A 21724-nucleotide genomic window follows, 5' to 3' on the forward strand; every position below is an offset into this window, starting at 1 on the left:
GGATACGGTGGCCAACCGTATCTGATACACAAGCCGCTGAGTAACTACTCCGCCCCTCGCTGCACTGCCGCTGTTATTGCTGTTGTTGTTTGTGTTGCTGCTGTTATTGCTGTCGCTGTTGGTGTTGCTGCTATAGGCGATTCCAACTGCGGTTACGGCCGCGCACGTTCACCAGTGCACGCACCACTCGCTCACTTTCGCCGATTATCTGCTGCACCCTCTGCTCTCGCTCGCAAAACAACCAAAACAATGTCTGCACCACGCTCACTCACTAGGATGCTACCGGACTGAAGGACACAGTCGTACTGCCTACCGAACTCTCCCCTCCCGGTCATTACCCCTACGCGCCCTCTCTCTCTCTCTCGAACCGATCGCGGCTATTCCGCTCAGCCGCTTGTTAACCTACGCGAGTCGAACGATTTTTGGTAATCGTTGCACGATACAGTACTACTTGTGGATTAATTAATTAATTATATTAACATTTCATCATTTGATAATTTCAAATATCAAAAAATATTTCTTCCCATACAACGTTTTGAATACAGTTATCATCATTTGAATTATTTTGAATATGAATTTTTTCACGGTTTCGACATCTACTTAATGCAACATATAATTGACCATGTGAAAACAATGGTTTATCAATATACAATCCTACTGAGTCAAAACTTTGTCCTTGTGCCTTATTAATTGTCATACAAAATGCTAAAACGATAGGGAACTGTTTACGGTATAAAATAAATGGTAACGTAGAATTTTCTCCAGTGTTCAATGTTATTTTTGGTATAAAAACTTTCTTCCCCATTGTCATGCGAACTAATAATAAAATAATATAGTTATCTCCTGTAGCTAAGAACATATGTCATACACGCGTATTCGTTGCACACGCGGGCCGACTGAAGTAGAAGACATAAGAAAGGCCGAAACAAACAAACTGTACGCGGTAAATACATGATAGACCAGAAATGAAATAGAACATAGACAGCTGCAAACCTAAATAAACAATTAAGCGATATGACTCTCTTGGTTCCCAGGATATACTTATTCCTGAAGGAAGTGGTAGGGACTTATCTTAAGTTTGTGAGCCCCCGAGAGGGACAAGCGCAGGCAGTCCTGTACACGATCTCGCCTTGTAAAGACATCTCTCTGGAGCTCTGTCACTTTATAATAAAAGTATTATTATATAACTGCCGACTTCGACGCCTAGATTCCTGCAAGTACCCACACGCGCCTTATAACTCGACTATCGCTACCGCAGCGTGTAAAACTTGCCGTGACATTCATCAAAATTGGATGACATTTGGTGGCAGCAAGGGTGGAATAAAGAAAAAGGTTAGAAAAAAAAACTACCAGTAGTATAATCGGACCGTTTAGTCAAGAGGCAGCATAGAGATCGCTCGACTCCGGATTATCACTTAGTTCCCAGAGAAGAGGACAGTCCGAACGCACATTCTCGGCTGATATTGATTGGTGCAGCAGTTCTCAGAGAAGCAGCCGACATCGTTCATCAGCCTACACGCACAAATCGTTGCCGATTCAGGAGTCTCGCAGTTGCCAGGGGAGCAGCTCAACTTCAGCGCACGTTGTGCTCACGGATATATTCAGTGCTACCGTTTTTACGGCCCAATAGGGAGGTCCAAAGGACTCAAGGTACGCAAAAATAAATTTTAATAAGTTCAAAAAGTAAAGAACTTATTGCGCCGCGTTATATTTTGTAAACTGAAGTCTATGATTGAGATATTACAGAGAAAGTTGGCCCCACTTTGTCTGTCGTATCAGTGAGGTTATTTACCTTTCAATCATAAACGCAGTCGTAATTAATAAGCTTTCGCACGTGTACATTCACATCACTACACTCGCGCTTGAAAAATAGGTTAGACTTATATGCTAGGTCGCGATACTTTTTGTAACTATCGAACTGTCGATAACAAGAGTACAGACTCTGACAAAACTTCCGGAACACAATCCTTAACAGACGTAACTGACCACTCACACGATAATCAGCGACATTCAAACATTTACTTACGACCTTCAAAAATGGATGCTCTTAGTAAATTCACGAAGAAAATAAGCTCAAGCGAAGATATTACCGAATCAGATAAAGAATCACAGCTGAGGAAGGAGCTTTTGTTACAACGTGAAAAAAATGAACGACAGCAGGTGCAAATTGACAATCTATCGAAACAACTCAACGAGCTTATGCAAAGTATACGGAAGGATGAAGTAATAATACCGGCAGCGCGAAGACAGCAGGGAAATTCAGCAGTTGAGCCGCCTTTGCCTTCAAATAATTTTTCCACGGGGCAAGATACGTCCACGCGACTACATGTTTACACAGGAATGCTTCGACGGGAAGATCATCAATTTATTCGTGAATTGTTGACTGAAATAAGGGAGTACGACGGATCAACTGACGTATCTGCATTTATAGATCAAATTATAAGAACAAGTAGGCAATTAGACTCTGATCCAGCAATTTCTGCACTAATTAGAAAAGTTTGTGCATCAAAATTAAAAGGAAGAGCCCAGCAGGTAGTACTACTGTGGGCAAAAAGTAAGGTGAATTTTCAATTTAAACTTCGCGGGCTTAACATTTCGGGCTAGTTCTTTTTTTCTTGAGTTGGTAGGACTGCGAATGACATCTGGGACAAATTTCATGTCAATGTCATCATCAGTAATATATTTACGCTTGTGTTTACCAAACGACCAAGAGTGCATGTTTCGATTTTTACAATGTCTGATTTAATTGAGCAAAGAAGTGCCATCAAATTTTGTTTGCGGAATGAAATTTCGGCTGCGGAAACGTTGAGGATGTTGCGGAAGGCCTTTAGTGATTCTACCATGTCGCAGAAAAATGTTTATAAGTGGTACAAAGACTTCAAAGAGGGTCGAGAACGTGTTGATGACTTGGAGCGCTCCGGACGACCATCGACGTCAACAGATGACCAACACGTCAATAAAGTGAAGGAATTAGTGCTCGAAAATCGTCGGTTGACTGTTAGAGACCTTACTGATATGATCGGAATATCAGAAGGATCTGTGAAAACAATTTTGAAAGACCATTTGGGCCTACGAAAAGTCAAATCTCGTTTGGTACCGAAAACGCTCAATTCGTTCACCCGTTCTTCGTGACCATTTCGCCAAAAATTCGACGCATATCGTTCCGCAACCACCGTATTCGCCTGATTTGGCTCCGTGTGACTTCTGGCTATTCCCAAAACTCAAGAGACCACTCCGGGGAACGCGTTTCGAGTCGATTGAGGAGATAAGAGCTGAATCGAAGAAGGCGCTGATGGCTATACCGGAAAGGGACTATTTGGCATGTTTCGAGGATTGGAAAAAACGTTGGCATAAGTGTATTTTATCGGGAGGGGATTACTTCAAAGGGGATGACATTGATGTAGAAGAATAAATAAAGATTTTTCATTTTACAAACAAATTCACCTTACTTTTTGCCCACAGTAGTAGAAAGACACCAGGTAACCACTGCCGTGCAACTGAAAGAATGCTTAGAAACACACTTTGGCAAGTTAGAGCTTGAATACGATCAACTGTCTGAAATCAGAAATGCTATGAGGCAAAAATCCGGCGAGCCTGTAAAAAATTATGTATATCGCTATAATAATATAAACATGCGAATACAAGTTGCGATAGACGGAGAAGGTGGCGATTATAAAGAAATGCATCGCATTTATGAGTCCAACAAAGCGATAGAAAAATTCGTACGCGGATTATACCCAGAGGGATTACGACTCGCCGTCCAACAAAAAAATCCGCACACTCTTCCTATAGCATATCAACAAGCCATGTATGAAGAACAACGGAGAAATGAAGATGATAGGCTACGCGCTAAAAATCGTATCGATGCTACGTACGAATACGCCGATCAAAGAAAAGAGCGAGAGAAAAGAGAAAGTCGGCCTAAAGACAGGTATGCGCGCCCAAATAAACACTACTCCAAGGATAGATACGACTCAGCACCAAGGAAAAGATATTATAGTGATAAAGGGAAGATAATCATCATAGTAGCTCACGAGAACAGTCAACAGACCGCTACCAATCTCGCGATAGAACGCCTCCAAAGGTTACGTTCGAGAAACAAGATAGGCCTCCGAAGCCCACGTGCTCACACTGTGGAGTATACGGCCATGATAAATCTAACTGTTATAGATTAAAAAATGCACAAAGCAAAAATTTTCCGAGACCAGCCTCAAGTCAACATTTGATGAAAGAAGAGAACGCCTCATGGACCGAGGACGACCCGCCACAATGCTTTTGGAACGACATGCAGACGCAATATATCCCTCAAATGGACGACACTGGCATCTATGGCTTAAGCCAACAGGCACAAGAAGACGAATATTAAAATTTTTAGTAGACACCGGAGCAGGCCTCTCAATAATCAAAGACTCAGTACTGGATAAAAAAACTTGTAATCCCATTAAACAGCCGATGCATGAGAGAAAAACAATTCAAATAGTGAATGGACCACATACAATGTACGGCCAATGCAAACTCAAAACTTTCGGAAAGGACTTTATTTACAATGTAGCTGCAGACTCATTTCCGCTTGACGCCGACGGACTTTTAGGCAGATATTGGCTCAAAAACTATCAGGCTATAATAAATACTACAGACGAAATAATAGAAATCAAAGACGAACACAAAAACATATTAAGTTTTAAGTTTAATAGAGAACTCACACCGCTTCAACCTAGAATAAATATTCTTACTGTCAAAATTAATGAACCGGACGGAGATTATATCATTACAGATCAAAAAAACATAGTGACGCCTGCAATTTACAACGTAAGGGATGGAAAAGCGAAATTAAGTTGCATAAATAATTCCGAGAAACAAGTCAATATATACACTGACTTACACATAGAACAATTCAAAGAAAACATTTCAATATTAAACAATAACATTCCTAACGACCAGAGGAAAGCGCTTCTACAACAGTTCTATTCTCAAGAAAGTAATATCTATGCAATGCAGGATAGGGACAAACTTATTACTGAAAATACACGGGTTTCACACCTGCCGCAAGAACAAGCCAATGCTATCTTAACACTTGTTAGAGCTTTCTCGGATGTATTTCAACTTGAAGGAGATGCCGCCCCTTCACTCGATGACGTATATCACCGAATAGATTTAACTACAGCTCAGCCTATCAGTTCAAAACTATATCGACACCCGATGGCATTGCATAAAGAAATTGATAAACAAATCACGGACCTTGAAGAAAGAGGAGTAATAGTGAAGTCAATTTCGCCCTTCCTTTCGCCCGTATGGTGTGTACCTAAGAAAATGGATGCCTCAGGGGTACAGAAGTATAGAGTAGTAATTGACTTTCGGAAATTAAATGAATACACACTCCACGACAACTATCCGCTACCCTCAATAGATGAAATCTTAGATCAATTAGGAGAAACAAGATACTTTAGCGCATTTGACCTTTTTAGCGGTTTTTATCAGGTCCCTGTATTACCAGAGCACCACGAACGAATAGCATTCAGCACCCACAAAGGACATTGGGAATTTAAACAGATGCCAATGGGACTCAAAAATGCACCCGCGACCTTTCAGCGCATAATGAATTTAAAATTGCAAGGATTAATTGGCACAATATGCTTTGTATATCTAGACGATATCATAGTATATTCAAAAACATTTGAAGAGCACCTGCAAAATTTACAAACTTTATTTCAACGACTGAGGAAGACAAAATTAAAACTACAACCAGATAAATGCGAATACGTAAAGGCAGAATTAGAATACCTTGGACACTTAATTACAAAAGAAGGAGTTTTACCGAACCCAAGTAAGATAGACTGTATAAGGAACTACAAACAACCCGTTAATCAAAAGGAAGTACGCCAGCTATTAGGTCTATGCGGATATTATAGAAAATTCATCAAAAACTACGGTAAAATAATCGTACCTTTAAATAAGCTCATGTGTAAGGACCAAAAGTTTGAATTTACTCATGAATGCCAAGAAGCCTTCAAAACATTGAAAGAAAAATTAACCTCAGCGCCTATATTACGTTACCCAAACCTCGAAGAATTATTTATACTCACAACCGATGCAAGTAACGAAGGACTCGGAGCAATATTAAGTCAAGGAGATTACAAAAAGGGCAAAGATTTACCTTGTGCATACGCATCACGAGCACTTAATAGCGCAGAGAAAAACTACTCGACCACTGATAAAGAATTGCTCGGAGCCGTCTGGGCTATAAGGCATTTTAGACACTTTTTATATGGAAAGCCATTTATTCTCATAACCGACCATGCACCTTTGGCAGGACTAATCAAGACCAAGTCACCCGAAATCGGATCGAGGATATTTAAACTACTTCTTAAAATAGCTGACTTTCAGCCAATGGTTGAATATAAAAAGGGTAGATTAAATACGAACGCCGACGCACTTAGCCGAGCATTTTGCACTGAAGAAACGCTTTGCAGCATTGTATGGACGCGAGACAGTTACCCTGCTCTCACAATCACAAAGGACAAATGGCAATCGACGCCAGCAACAAAATTATTGAAGGAGTCGACCGAAAAGGGGACTAAAGCGTTAGAATTTAGTGAAGATTTTACCCTACAGGAAGTTGAGAATTCGATCAGTCACCTAAGAATGGTAGGAACATCAATCGGCATTAATCGGCTCTACATAAAAAGGAAACATCGTTATGAAAAACCAGTTGATGCAAATAAAACTATCAAGTCTGCTCCCCTAGCTGACCCGGATATAGCTAGTGAGCAGCCTAAGACTACGGCAAGACCATTATCGCCAATAACAAACGATGTTGAAGATTCAGATCTGCCTTTAAAACAACGACTACCTCGCCAGCGAGGAAGGCCAAAAATAAAGTAGCAAGTTATTATGAATAATAAATGTAAAGGAGACGTAATTTTGGAACCTTCTGAAGAGCTTATAACTAATCCACTGCCCGTAGTAATAGACATTCTTAATAAACTCAAAGCTGATGAAACTCTAGAATTCAGAAAAATCGATCACAGTACATCTCAAAAATTAATTCAGAAATTTGCTGAAATGGCCAAGAAAATGAGGCGGCCAACTCTCTACATTAAAAGCACAGAGCAGCAACACGTAAATAATGAAGCTACACAAAAAACACTACTAGGTAGGGCACACGGTGAAACACACTGGAAGCAAGATAAAATGACAATTGAACTTAGAAAATACTGTTGGGAAACAAAAACAGAGGATATAAGAAATTGGATCGATTCGTGTGAACATTGTCGTAACGAGGAGATAAAGAAACGATTCCGAGCGCCAGGCACACTCATTGAAGCACCCTCAGATATCAACGAAATCTGGTACATAGACCATGCGCAACCAAAGAAATATTTATATTTATTTGTAATCGAAGCACTATCAAGATATGTAAAGGTCATAATTCTAAATAGTTTCGATGAAACCACAGATGCCCTTAAAAACCATTCTGTGAATGGGGGACGCCTAAAAAGATAATATCCGATAACGGCTCAACATTTCATTCAAAGTCATTTCAAAAGCTATTAGAACAATATGGAGTAAGCCACTATCCAGTTACGCCTCTACACCCTTAATCGAATGGAATTTGCGAGAGAGTTATTGGCACACTCAAAAATAAAGTTACTCGAGCGCTAGAAAACAACCGATCACACATACCTACAGTAATGAGCTACAACAATACAATACACCCAAGCACAGGATTTTCACCTTACGAACTCTTTTATGCCCGTGCACCACGTGAAATCATAACCGGTCCTCTGTTACGAGATATTATCGAAGGAAGATTCCACAAAGCCAATCGAGATAAAATCACCGCAAAAGTAAAGATCGATAAAAATAAACAGAGAAATAAAAAATTAGTAGACTCACGACAAGCATTAAAATTTAAACCAGAATTACAGCAACAAGTGATGTTCAAGTTAGGGAACGAATATCAAGGGCCGGGAACAATACTTACAATAAATCGAAATGCTGATACCACACAGATATTATATAATAATGCTTTATTTAGACGACATTTCAATCAATTAAAGCCATTGCCTGACGTTTTTATTTCAGATGAGGGAACTCTTAGTGCTACTCAACATATTTATTAATGTACAAGGAAAAATCAGTATAACACATCAATCTGTACCATTGCTGAGACAGAATTTCGGCACTGCTTTTCTTTACGAAGATACTTGGACCATAGTCAATCATATTAACTTGACTGTACTCCTACTTAACGGAAGAGAAATTGAACAGCATTTAGATCTCATAACTACCACGTGTAGTGGCTACAAGTGTCAAGCTAAAGATTTTATTGCACACCAGAAACGCCGATTACGCAGTCTAACGCAGAAGTTATCGCTTTTTCAGCCACACCCTGTAGAAGCCAAAAACAGAAAAAAAGAGGCTTATTTAACTTTGTCGGATCAGTCAACAAATTTCTTTTTGGTACAATGGACGCAAATGACGCAGAGTACTATAATCAAGAAATCGACAAACTATATAACCATACAGGGAAAGCCCTGCTAGCAGTAAGAAATCAAACAATATTTATGTAGGATACTTTTAATGAATTTTCAAAAGAATTTCATACATTCAAGAATAACGAGCAGGAATTGTTAAATTGGAGTAGGAAAATGAAATCTGTATTTACAGACTATCAGGCAAACACAATGATACATCTATCACTTGAAGAAATCGACGTAGCGATTGAAGAATACGATAATTATATTACAGAGTTATTTACGGCTATAAACATTGCTCGAAACGGCTTATTATCACCAGCACTTATGAAGCCAGAAATACTCATACAAGGTCTACGTGAAGCATATGAACAAAATGTATATATCGACATACTTTTACCACCTCACATAAATAATTATTTCTCTATTATACAGTCCATGACATTTTCATCATACATATCCAAAGCAGAACTTACAATAGTTACTAAATACCCCATTGCACATGCAGATCCTTATGAAATTCTAAAGTTACGAGCACTACCTTTTGAAAGTCGCTTAAACGTACTTGGATTGTTCGATGTAACACAGCAATACATACTCGTATCAAAGGATAACACTAAATACACGACTATTGATGACGTTAACACATGCTCACGCAATGATCAAGGAAGACTATGCCCAATTCAGTTCTTTCCAAAACGCCTGCAGTCACTAGATAATTGTGAAAGACTTCTCTTTGACGATGTAATGAAATGCCCGCCAAAGTACTTTGCATTATCGCAACCCTTCATACAAAGATTAAACAACACCAGCTTTTACATACTACCTACCGCTGTGATGCAGTTTAGTCTCTTCTGTCGTTCTTATATAAAGGATTTACAAATAGAGCAACCAACTGTTGTACAACTATCTGACGGATGTTTTCTTACTAATGTTGATTACAGACTCGAAATCACACATGACGTACGTACTCACACTGAAAGCTACCCAAAAATAGACATTCCATCACTTCCACAAAATACCTCATCCGTGATTCCTACATTAACCTTACAAACGCATCACTTAGAGAATTTACACACAAAAGCGTCAAATTTAAAACAAATAGAGGAGGAGCTTGAATTATTATCAAGGGAACAACGTCATCACTCCTATATCGCTACCGCCGTAGATTACCTGCACTACGCTGGATACATTGCGCCCGCACTTATAGCAATTTATATTAGTTATAAGATAGGGTTGTATAGTGCCATAGCTGTATTTTTACGATATATTTTTAGACGTCTTACAGGACATTGTTGTTGTCATAATCGTGCATCCACTTCAGATATAGTTACCTACACTCGTTGCTCTAACGTTAAAGCTGTTGTCGATCCGATTAATAATGATATTGTCTGTAACTCTTTTATGTTGCACAAAGTGCCACCACAGGTTGCGAACATATTGTGAGATTCTTGAGGACAAGAATCAGCTTAAGGAAGGGATTGTCATGCGAACTAATAATAAAATAATATAGTTATCTCCTGTAGCTAAGAACATATGTCATACACGCGTATTCGTAGCTTCGAAATTTTCAGTTAATAAAAGATTTACAAAATAATTCCTCAATTGATATGGCATCATAATTGTACATGCTTCATCAAATGTATTATAAATCATTTTATCGTTATCTACTAACTCCATTGCAATAGCAACTTCTTTATAAGTTTTATAAATTTTTTTCTTATAAGTTCGTAAATCCTCGAAAGAAGTTGCCCCTTTACTTCTATTTAATATTAGTTTCAAATGATATCTTTCAATATCTTTAGGATGTACGATCCCTATTCTGCCAATCGTTGGATATCGTTGTTTACGAACAACTGTCAGCAAATTTGAATTTTCCACACTTCCCTTACTTCACACAATTATAAAATTATATTATTTTTTCAAATAAATCATATTTTTAATGTAAATTTAATTTTCCGTTCAGTATGACCGTGCTCTCTATTTTGAACTTTTACTAATAAAAAAAATGCAACTGCTTAATAAAATCCCAGTCAGTTTACATTCGATTGAACGGTTCGGTCGATCAAGCGGAGCATATCGGGAGGCAAAGCCATTTTTATATAAAACTTTACTTATTGAAAATTTTTAGATTAACTTTTAGTTTACTCATCCTTTCTGTATGCATGGCGAGGTTTCAATACGTGAGCTAAAGCTTTCTTTGAACTTCTACTATTGATATGCTATCAATATTAGAAGTAAATACATGGCATTCATTAAAAAAAATGCAAACATAAATATATTTTGTTAAAATTCGCATAAACACATGTAAATGAACAAATGGGGAGGGGGGGAGGGGCCAAAATTGTGGGGACGGGGGGGGAGGGGTCATTTTTTATTTTTTGATGTGGGGAGGGGCCATGAAAAATAAAAAATTTCATCAAATCACTCAAAAACACAGTGAAAACACGGTGAATTTCTCTGATTTTTATACAATCTTAAAAATATCAATTGGGGAGGGGACGGGGAGGGGACAAAATTATGGGGAGGGGGGGGGGAGGGATCAGATTCCGAGGCCCCCTTACGACTATATATATATAGTTAGATATATATATATATATATGATAGATGTAAGTTTTCAGGGAGAGAGAGAGAGAGGGTGGTCCTTTCCAAACTTGGTCCCTTTTCTCCAAAAATGGCTCTTATAATTAGTGTCATTTTTAAAAGCAAAAGTGATGCTATCATTTATAATTATTTATCGCAAATATATGTTAGTCGAAATACTCAATTGTAATTTTACATTATTACTTAATACTAGGGAATCAATAATAAATTGAGATAACGCTAAAATACAGGAATTCTATGATTAATTATTATAAATTATTTTATAGAATTTGCAAATTCATCTAAATACTTCTAAAACTTGTTATTATATTATTATTTGCTATATTCTATAGTAAATATGGACTACTGTTACTTATTACCTTATTTTTTAATTTAAACTGTGTATTTCTATGTTTAAAAAATGCGCTTATAATATTCTTCAGAATTAATTATAATATTAATATTCTTCAGAATTAATTATAATATTTTTTTTAGTCTTAAATACTATGATTTTCTATCTATTTCGAGTTTCAAAATGGAGATTCAATAAAAGAATGAGGAGAGTCACAATTATTTATGATCTAATACGGAAGATTATATTTTGTAATTTGGATATTTTATTTTATTCTTTTCCAATGAAAAAATTTTACTATTCTTGAAAGAGAAGAATTTCGGTGAAAAAATTTGAAACGGGAAACAGATAGCAGTTTTATGGCCCTCTCCTCTTATCGACATGTTATCGTATCAGAACACCTACGCGAGTGCTACAGGCCTCGTTCTATTAAATGCGAGCGAAAAAGAGCAGGATCAGAGAGTAGCCGAAAAAAGGGACACAGGCCTAGGCTAGTGCTAGAATTTTTTTTATTTTGTGTAGAAACTATTATCGGTTAGGAATGGAAAGAAAATCTTAGCTGTGACTCTTATCCATGTTCTTTTCGCTGGAATGCAAAGGTACTCATTCTAATAATTTGATCTAAATTAAAAAAAAATTCTTCCAATTCAATAAAATTATGCCTCGTCATCAGAAACCACAGATCAAGTAATGGATACAACTGGAAGTGTCAATTATTTTAATTATTGAAATTTTTTTCAGATAGTGAGGTTAAGGCACACCGAGGTCGACAAGTAATAAACAAACGTAATAATTTTTTTTCAAATCTTGTAATGAATTTTTCAAGAAAAACAAGTTTTTTTTAATCATCATCATTTATTTACATCTAAAGAACGAAAACCTTTAATTTTTTTCACATGTTTGAGGAATTGGTCTGGAAAAACGGCTTGACTGATCACTTTCAAAATAGGCAGCATTTTTGGTTATGTATTGAACTAAAAAACATTCGTACTTTTTACAACGGTTGCCAAGTTGAGGCAGGTTTTCTAAAATAACTCAAATAGCCATTTTTTCGTTTCTTTGTTATAATTAATATCAAAGATTTTTTTTTCCTCTAGGTTTATTTACAATCTATCTAACAAGGTAGACAATAAGCAAATGAGTTTGCCATTACGAAAATTAACAAATAATGAAGCATAATACTCCAGTGAATATTATGCTTTTTTTAACTTACATATCTAATTTATGATTTCCTATTTATATGTTTAAATATTTATATAAATTTTGGTTTAATTGAATATCAATCATATTGGGTATATTTAGTCTAGTAGTGGTGATGCTTGTCTCAAGAAGCTCGCTAACAGGCTCGTTTGGTTGGTTTTACAGTCTGGTGTATTTTTTGTAAAACGTTTTAATTTCTTCTATTATTGTTGGTATCTGTAGATCATTGTGGATAATGTCATTTGGTACGAACCATGGAGCCCTCACGATATTTCTTAGTACATTAGATTAGAATCTTTCTAGGATTTCTATGTTTGAGTTTGAGGCGGTACCCCATAGTTGAATGCTATAGGTCCTGATTGGTTTGATTATTGATTTGTAAAGCAGTATTTCATTTTCTATTGCGAGTTCTGATTTTTCTCTAATTAGCTAGTACATTTTCCTCCTCTTCAGTCCTAGTTGTTTGCGTTTTATAAATATGTGCTCTTTCCATATAAGCCTCATGTCTAGATAAATACCCAAGTACTTTACATGACTAATTTGTAGAATGAGTTTATCGTTTAATTTAATAGGTGGGCAGGTATCTTTTCTCAATATGAAAGTTGTATACGTTGATTTAATTTCATTGACTTTTATTCTCTATGCGTTGCCGGTTTTGTAGATGATTACTAATATAATTATATAATATTGCAGTTGCTATTTTTGCTTTTGAGTGAGATGTAAGAATGGCTATGTCGTTTGCATAAATAGCTATCATAATGTTGGGAAATTTTGGCAAGTCAGCGGTGAATAACAAATACAAAATTGGTCCTAGTATACTACCTTGCGGTACTCCTGCTGATATTTTCTACTTTTTTTGTTTTTTTTTATTTATTTTTACTTGAAATTCTCAATTTTGAAGATAGGACTCGAGTAATTCGTAGTAATTTTCTGGAAAGTCTTTTTAATTTATGCAAAAGACCTTCATGCCAGACTTTATCAAAGGTTGTGCGATATCTAGAAATATGGAGGTGCAATATTCTTGTTCTTCTATATATTTTCTTGTAGCGGACACTATTCTGTTAATCTCTTCTATTGCGGAATGGTTCCAATTAAAACCAAATTGATCATCTAGGATAAGCTTTCTATTAATTATTATTGGATTGATTCTGGCTAAAAATTTTTTTTTAATTTGATATGACGGGTAGAAGACTAGTTGGTCTGTAAGATGTTACCATTTCGGTTTCTCTACCGGATTTAGAAATTAAATTAATCTCAGCCATTTTCCATTGAATTGGAAAATAACATATGCAAAAACATGCATTAAAGATAATTGTTAAATATCTTATTGCGATATTACGTCATTTTTTGCTCATTATTCCTGTAATTATATCGAAGCCCGTTCCTTTTTTTTTATTCATCATGTTTTGGATTATAAGTATTACTTCTTTTATTTTGACTGCTTTAATTATTCTTTGGTGTGGATTGAATACTGTATACGAGGTCTGTCCGGAAAGTATCGGGCCTATCTTTATATTTTCGTGCTAGCGTTATTCTTTATCATCTGGTGGGTGGCATCCTTCAAAGTAATCCCCACTTGATTGAATAACACGGTTCCATCGATGTTTCCACTTTTCAAAACAGTCCTGGAACTCACTTTTAGGGATAGCCTTAAGTACACTCGTCGCATTGTTTTCAACCGTTGTTTTATCATCGAATCGGTCTCCTTTGAGTGGTTATTTTAGTTTTGGAAACAGTCAAAAGTCACAGGGGGCTATGTCGGGACTGTATGGAGGTTGTCGAAGCAATGCGATATTGTGTTTGCTCAAAAACTGCTGCACGAGATTGGATGAATGCGCTGGCGCATTATCGTGATGGAGAAGCCAGTCACCGCTTTCCCAAAAGTGCGGCCGTTTTCTTCGTGCTACATCACGCAAACGTTTCAAAATTTGAACGTAGTATTCTTTATTGATTGTCTGACCTGTTGGTGCATATTCGTGATGTACAACACCTTCACAATCGAAAAAAACAATCAACATTGACTTAACATTGCTCCGACTTTGACGTGCTTTTTTTGGTCTTGGCGATTCAGAATGCTTCCACTGTGAAAATTGTTGTTTTGTTTCAGGATCATAACCATAAAACCGTGATTCATCACCTGTAATAACTTTTCTAAGCACATTATCATCATTATTGACCAATTCCAGAGCGATTTCTAAGCGAATGTTCTTCTGCTCTGCTGTGAGCAATTTTGGGATGAATTTCGCACACACGCATTCCTAAATTTTCGGTTAAAATTTCTGAAATGATAGTTTTTGGTATCCCAAGGTCTTCTTCTAGTTCTCGCAGTCATACGACGGTCTTGTTAGATTGCAAGTCGCACCCGCTCAATATTATCTGCGGTTTTTGTCGTCGAAGGTCGGCCGGAACGAGAATCACTATCGACAGAAGTGCGACCATCCTTGAACTGTTTATACCACTCTTTTATTCGTGCTTTGCTCATACACTCGCTTCCGAAGGCCTATTGCATCATTTCAATAGTTTCCGAACTCGTTTTTCCGAGTTGAAAGCAAAATTTGAAACAAATTTGTTGATCTTGTTTTTCAATCATTTTTGACAATATCAAAATCCGACGAACGCGAAAAAGGCACTGTAAACAAAGACACGCTGTGCATGAACTATACGTCCGGCAGGTGTCAGTAAGTAACCAATAGATTCGTGAGTCTTTACTGTTGACGTTTCTGTCCGGTAGACGTCGCTCAAACACTATGGCGCAAAGATATAAACGTAGGCCCGATACTTTCCGGACAGACCTCGTATTCATTATTTAACAGTTATTATAGTTTAATTCATTTCAAATTATAAAAAGCTCAAAACTTTCGCGAACTTTCGTCTAAGAAAAGAATTCTTAATTAACATGAACTTTCTACCATATTCTTCGTTGGAACTGATTAATAGTAATTTCGCAGTATTTACTGTTACTAATTTAGAAACTTAATTTTTACAATAGCAATTTTAGAGAAAGAAATGTAAAGATAACGATGACTATACTAGATTATAAAATATTTACTTTAGACGAACGTATAAATCAATATTTAATAATTAACTTAAAAATGAGGGAGAATTAAACAATATCCTCACTAACTTTATACATTTAAGCTTAAAGATAACTTCAATTACTTAAAAATAGAATAATTATATTAATATTGCGTAAATCGAATATAAATAAAATAAAAAACTACGCTTATGTTTTTCTATTTTCCTGGCTTAACTATACTTAGATTAAAAAAGTCGAAAAGAGGTAATCAAACCGCATAGTCGCGCCCTATAAAATGACAAAAATATTCGGAGTATTGTAATATTCATTCCTATTTTTTATTTCAATGCTAAAATTTAGAAGACTTAGAAAGCGAGTTTTCGAAAGAAAAATGCCGCAACAGGATGCAGCTCGCGATTTTACGACTTGCGTATGGGGCGAACGCACGTGTGAGCACATCAGCCCGAGTTTTTTTTATATAGGGTTTCGTAGCGGCCTTCGATTTCTCTTTCCAACTCGGATTCTGGAAATTTTTGGGCACATGGTTCTCATCTCGTTTGATATTTTCTTTAAGAGAGGCTCTCAACTTATCGTCTATTTGCCCTTTTTTATAAATAAAATTTTTAAATTTAGGGATACATAAAACTTATAAAAAAAAGACAAGACGTCCGCTGACACATCAGTATCTTTTAAAAGTTACGTAATAAATATTCTTGATCTTTCTTACTCAGCGTCTCGATAATATTATTTGTAATATTACTAATATTATTTAAAGTATTACATTGATGTGTTTTGCCACGAACCATAGCTGCTATATCTGCTAAATCACTGACATTTAAAAAAAAATTTTTTACTGATTTTAACTATATCTTTTTATATAAAATTATAATCACGCTTTCGCATAGTTGGGTATAACGTACGACTACAAATTTTTTCAGATTTTGATCTTGCGTTCAATTTTTTCCATTGACTAAAATCAGGTAATGTGAATGACCCTTTGTATCTTTTTTGTTTATTCATTCTATATACAACGATTTCACAAGCACAACAAACACCATTCAGCAATCGATCATCTTCAATGTTGTACTCCATTAAGTTATTCACTTTCTCAAGAAACTCACCATAAATTTGTTTCAGTTAAGCCTTTTTTTTAAAACAAAACAAACAAATGCTCGTACGATTACAGGATGAGTTAGTACATAATACTTAAAGAGTTTTATTCTAATTTTGCTACTTCAAATTCGTTGAAGCAACATAGAGCATTCACAAAATCAAAATTCTTACTGTACTATTTACCACTATAACGCTATTACTACCTGATTTCATGGTTGATCGATCAATCACGCTAGGACAATTGCGAAAATCTCTGATTAATGCTATGTGAGTACACCAGCCTAAGTATCTACTACTTTGCTAATGGCGTTGTAAACATACGTGTTTACAATATTGAATATTATAAAGATATTCTTTCCCTGCTTTATGACTCGTCAATATTTAATTGAAATATTAATTTCATTGCACATTTACGAATGACGCTACTTATACTTTACATCAAGTTATTATATCTTTTTTTTATTCAGCAATTAGTAGTATATACTATTTGTAGAAATTTCTTTTATATTATAATGACATGAGGTAAATATTATGCTGGACTTATATTAAATGGCCAGCGTAAACATCTCATTTAAATATCGGTAGAACTTATATGAAAAGGCAAACAATAAAGAGTTCAGGAACAAGATCGTGACAATAACAAATTAAATTAATAATTAATAACAATTGTTAATTTTATTAAATAGGTTTAAAGTTTACGTGATCACGCTTACAAATTTTCAATACTACGATACAATTAATGATTCTAATTTAAACGGCAATCGGAATTATTATTTTCGTCAAAGGCCGTCAAGCGATTTTACTAAACTCTTTCTAATTAGCCATTGTTCTTATTAGAAAAAGTACGTCTTACTTGTTTTTTGATATTATCATACAATAATCCGCCGTTTGTAGAGTAGTCCTCCAAATATTATAGCGAGATAGTTAAGTTCATCTCAATTTTATCTCAAAATCTGCGGTAGACTCGCAGGTTCAAGGTCGCTGTCGTAGTTGACAGTTGCTAGTTATTGGTGTACGCGTGTGTATGCTTGAAGTAGCCGGTAGATCTCTTCACGACCCTTGCTGGAGAATCTTCCTGTACTTTCTTCGTCACACACCACACACTTGTTATCAATAGACTATCTCCTTTTCTTCTGACTCTCACGTTAGGCTCTCCTTCCTTTTAAAACCTCTCGAAGGGGATTAAGGAGCCCTCATAAGCGATCTTAGGCAGAAATTTGGTTCGCAAGATGTCCATCTATAGGCGAGAGACCGCTCAATACCGATCAAGTGAGATATAAAATCTCATTGTTACATATTAATTGTTGAATTGAAGAACAAAAATTTTTTTGATTTTGAAAATCGTTTTTTCAAAAATGGCTAAGGGAATAATTTCAATTCTTGCTTGGATCTTCTAATTATTTATGTTTTTACCGAAATATGGAATAAAATCGAAACCTACTGTTACCTTAATGTAACTGTGGTTCAGACCCATTCGTCTCTATCTCGGTTCCCAAACTTGAAACATGAGAAACACTAAGATTCGGTGCAACATCACCTTAAAAAAAGGATTCACCGCGCCAAAAACCTTCAGAAATATATATTCTAGTTTTTGCGTTATCTTAAATGTTTAAGTAAAGTATAAATTTTTTATTTATTGATAACTTTGTTCAAAAATCAGTTACCAACATGTCGAATTCTTGCTTCACTTCCTTAAAATGCTATTTTCGCTGTGTGATGTTTGAATTCGCAATGCATTTATTTATTGTAAAATTATTCATGATTTATAATAATAAATTAAATTTCGTTTAATGTTAATTAATTGATACACATAACAAATTTAGATTCAGGATCAGCGCATTGAAATTCACTAACAAAGTGGTTTTGTACATGGAAAAACTTGAAGTTAAAAATTTTGCATAGTAAACAATAGATTTCGCATAGATGCGATATCGCGCTCCTTATATGGTAATGATTTTGATCAAATGTCGTAGTGAGGTAGCGCCTTAGTTTTAATAGCACTTCTTATTTTCGGGTGTATGGTAGGTTGCCATTATGCAGCAACGGAAAAATCAGATTAAACCATTACAATAGTCACCATCTTGCTGTCGTTGCTGCGCTTGGATATGACGAATCGATTCTCAGACTGATCAATCGCTTGCCGTTCTTGGTCCTCCGTCGCGAGGTACACGAAGCCTTGTTGAGCAGCGCAAACCATCTGTATCGGGTAGATGAAGCGGCTCTCGCGTTAGAAAGAGAGAAACGAGTGAGAACAGCCCAAACATCTAATATGCGCGAGCTTGACGGAGCGAAGTTTCTCTCAACACCCTAATGAGTGCTTGAAGATGGGCCGGCGACACCCGCTGCGGAAGAGGAATGAGACGACGATGGAATTTTCTCGGACGTAAAGTTAGGCACGCTGTCGACTAGCGTTTTTTCAAATTCACAACAAAACGCGAGTAATTCGACCGCCCCGGAGGAGTCAAAAATGGTAAAGAAAAGCCTGGAAAAATTGTTGGAGAAAGTACTGCGGGGCGTCCAGAAGAAAAAATGTCAGAATCAGCGACTGAGTAATCAAATCGAGAATTCCGAATCAAGAGAAGCTTATGTTGAAAACATCAAACCGGTATAAGAGTGAAATAAGTGATAGCGAGAATGACTCCTTGGATTCGGACGCGTACGAAATCGACGCTGTGAAGTCGGCTAATCGCAAGCGTAGGCGTGAGAAAACATCTATACGCTCGGACCTTCGTACACCGCTGCGATATATCAACCTTAAACTGGCAGACACGGTAAGCGCTTTTCGAGTGTGATCATTAGAATTTTCTGGGAGCGGCGATTCGGACGTAGATAGTTTTTTGGGAGACTTGATGCGATGCCAAAACTTTTACGATCTTGAGGTAAAGGAAGTATTGGAGGCAACAGTAGTGGTGCTTACAAAAAGGGTGGCCCTTTGATATAAGAATAATGAATTAAGCCAGGAAAATTGAGAAGATTTTCTTTCGGGCTTCAACGGAAAGTTCGAAAAATATTTTAAGAGCCGACTTATACCAAGAATCGCGGTTACGCAAGCAGAAGGAGAATCTCTCAGTAATTATTTAACAGTCTTCTAATGTATTCCAATGGTTCGATCGCCCTTCCTCCGACTGGCATCAGATCATGATATGTCAGGACGGACTGCACCGTACGTTCACTCGATTTCTTTATCGAAAGAACTTTTCTTAACTATGAGAACTGAAGCAGGTAGGTTGCCAGTTCGAGCGTCAGCGTGGAAGAGAAAAGAGCTGGTAGCCGCCTCCTACAGCAGATAGTATGTAGGTCGCAGATGCGGTCTACAACAACACGACGAAGCTGACCCCAAAATCGGCCACGGTTGCGGTAGTATAGACTGGGGCAAGTATAGAAGTGACATCTATAGAAAAGGCCAGCTGTAAAAAAGCAAGATACGGTGAGAAAAAAAAGGCGGCGTGAATTCAGAAAACGAGATAGCGGTTGCCACGAACCAACCTAGATCCTCAGAAGCAAAATACGCAGCAACAAGATAGTGACACGACTACATTAGGTCGTTTTTAAGCTTTTAGTGGTAATTGTTATATCTGCGAAGGAAAAAAACATTGAAGCTCGTAGTGCCCTAGTCATAGAAATTGTGTTGAAAATAGATCACCGATAATGTGTTATCGGTGTAAATAAATAGACCACTCCGCGAACGTGTACCCAGGCATAGCGGTTAGTTTTCAGGTATGCGGTGCCGTCAGATTTACTTTCCAGAATTGTCCTACGTGCGCAATCTGTTTTTTAAACTGTATTAGACTTTATTTCATAAATAAATAGATTCTATTTAAAGAATATGATATTTAATTTCTTTTTCGATCAACTATTGATTATATATTATCAAAGATGAAAACTCTGAATCCTATATTCAGTTTGACTTGAGTAGTCAAATTCTAAACATTCATACAGTATGCATTATTAATAAATGTATGTACCTAGTGTACCTCTACAGCGTTTTACATGAACGTAATTATTGAAGTAATAATAAGAATAATAGCAAAAATAACAATAACAACAGTAACACCAACAATTTACAATTGATCTGACCAATCTATAAAAGTTTCATACAATTGATCTGGTGTACACATTATTCTGTTTTAGTTTAATTAATCATATCCTTTTCTAATGTTATGAAATTTGTAAATTGGCCAAAGTCAGTTAACTTATTTGAATTAAATATTTTTGAGTATTTTTAAAATTTATTGTATAACATTTTGTATATGGTTCAACACCAATAACTTTATTGAAATTATCGTTACTTATTGGCAAATTTGTGATCATAACGGTACAATTTTAAAAATTTGAAATATTTCAGTCTTTGCACAATATATTAGAACTCATGAAATTAGTTAAATAATCGTTGTTTTACAAAAAGTTTCTTAAATTGGTTGTATGATCATGTGTTTAACTTCGGCTAGTGGCGGAATCAATAAAATACTTTTTGTCTTCTTATGGAAAAATTAGTCATGAATGAAAACTACTGAATTTGGGGTACTCCTCAGAGTGTTTTATAGTTTTGCATCCGAATTCAATATCAACTTTTGATTGTCCCCAAAAAAATTAGAACCTGATATAAAAAATTACAACTAAAATGAAAAATTTGTTTATACTATATTGTTTATTAAGATTTTGGGAGTACGCGTATTAATTTAAAGGTTTTCATATTTATCAAACAAAACAACAAAAAATTATAGAAACTATTCAGTGAAACGATATCTCACCACGGCATCGATTTTTGACACATTTAGTAACATTTCCCTTGATAACATAAAAAATCCACTGCGACCTATAATTTTCAACACGGCAATCGCTTTGAAGTTCAATGAACTTCACTGTTTTAAAGTTCTGGAATGTTCTGTGATTTTATTTTGTGATTTTTCAAAAATAAAATGGAAAGTTGTTTCTTGAAGAAAAATACACTAAAACCATATTTTATTTATTTTTAACTTAAAG

The 21724-nt window shown here is 36.0% G+C and overlaps 1 protein-coding gene across 6 annotated transcripts in view; it reads right to left on the reverse strand.

Annotated features, from left to right (window-relative positions):
• LOC131675186 (histone-lysine N-methyltransferase SUV39H2-like) overlaps window positions 1-21724 on the reverse strand; it is a 64993-nt gene that overhangs the window by 40123 nt on the left and 3146 nt on the right. The window lies entirely within an intron of this gene.

Source organism: Phymastichus coffea, unplaced genomic scaffold, assembly GCF_024137745.1.
Source record: "Phymastichus coffea isolate CEN01 unplaced genomic scaffold, Cenicafe_Pcof_1.1 PCOF00017, whole genome shotgun sequence".
Lineage (NCBI taxonomy): Eukaryota > Metazoa > Arthropoda > Insecta > Hymenoptera > Eulophidae > Phymastichus > Phymastichus coffea.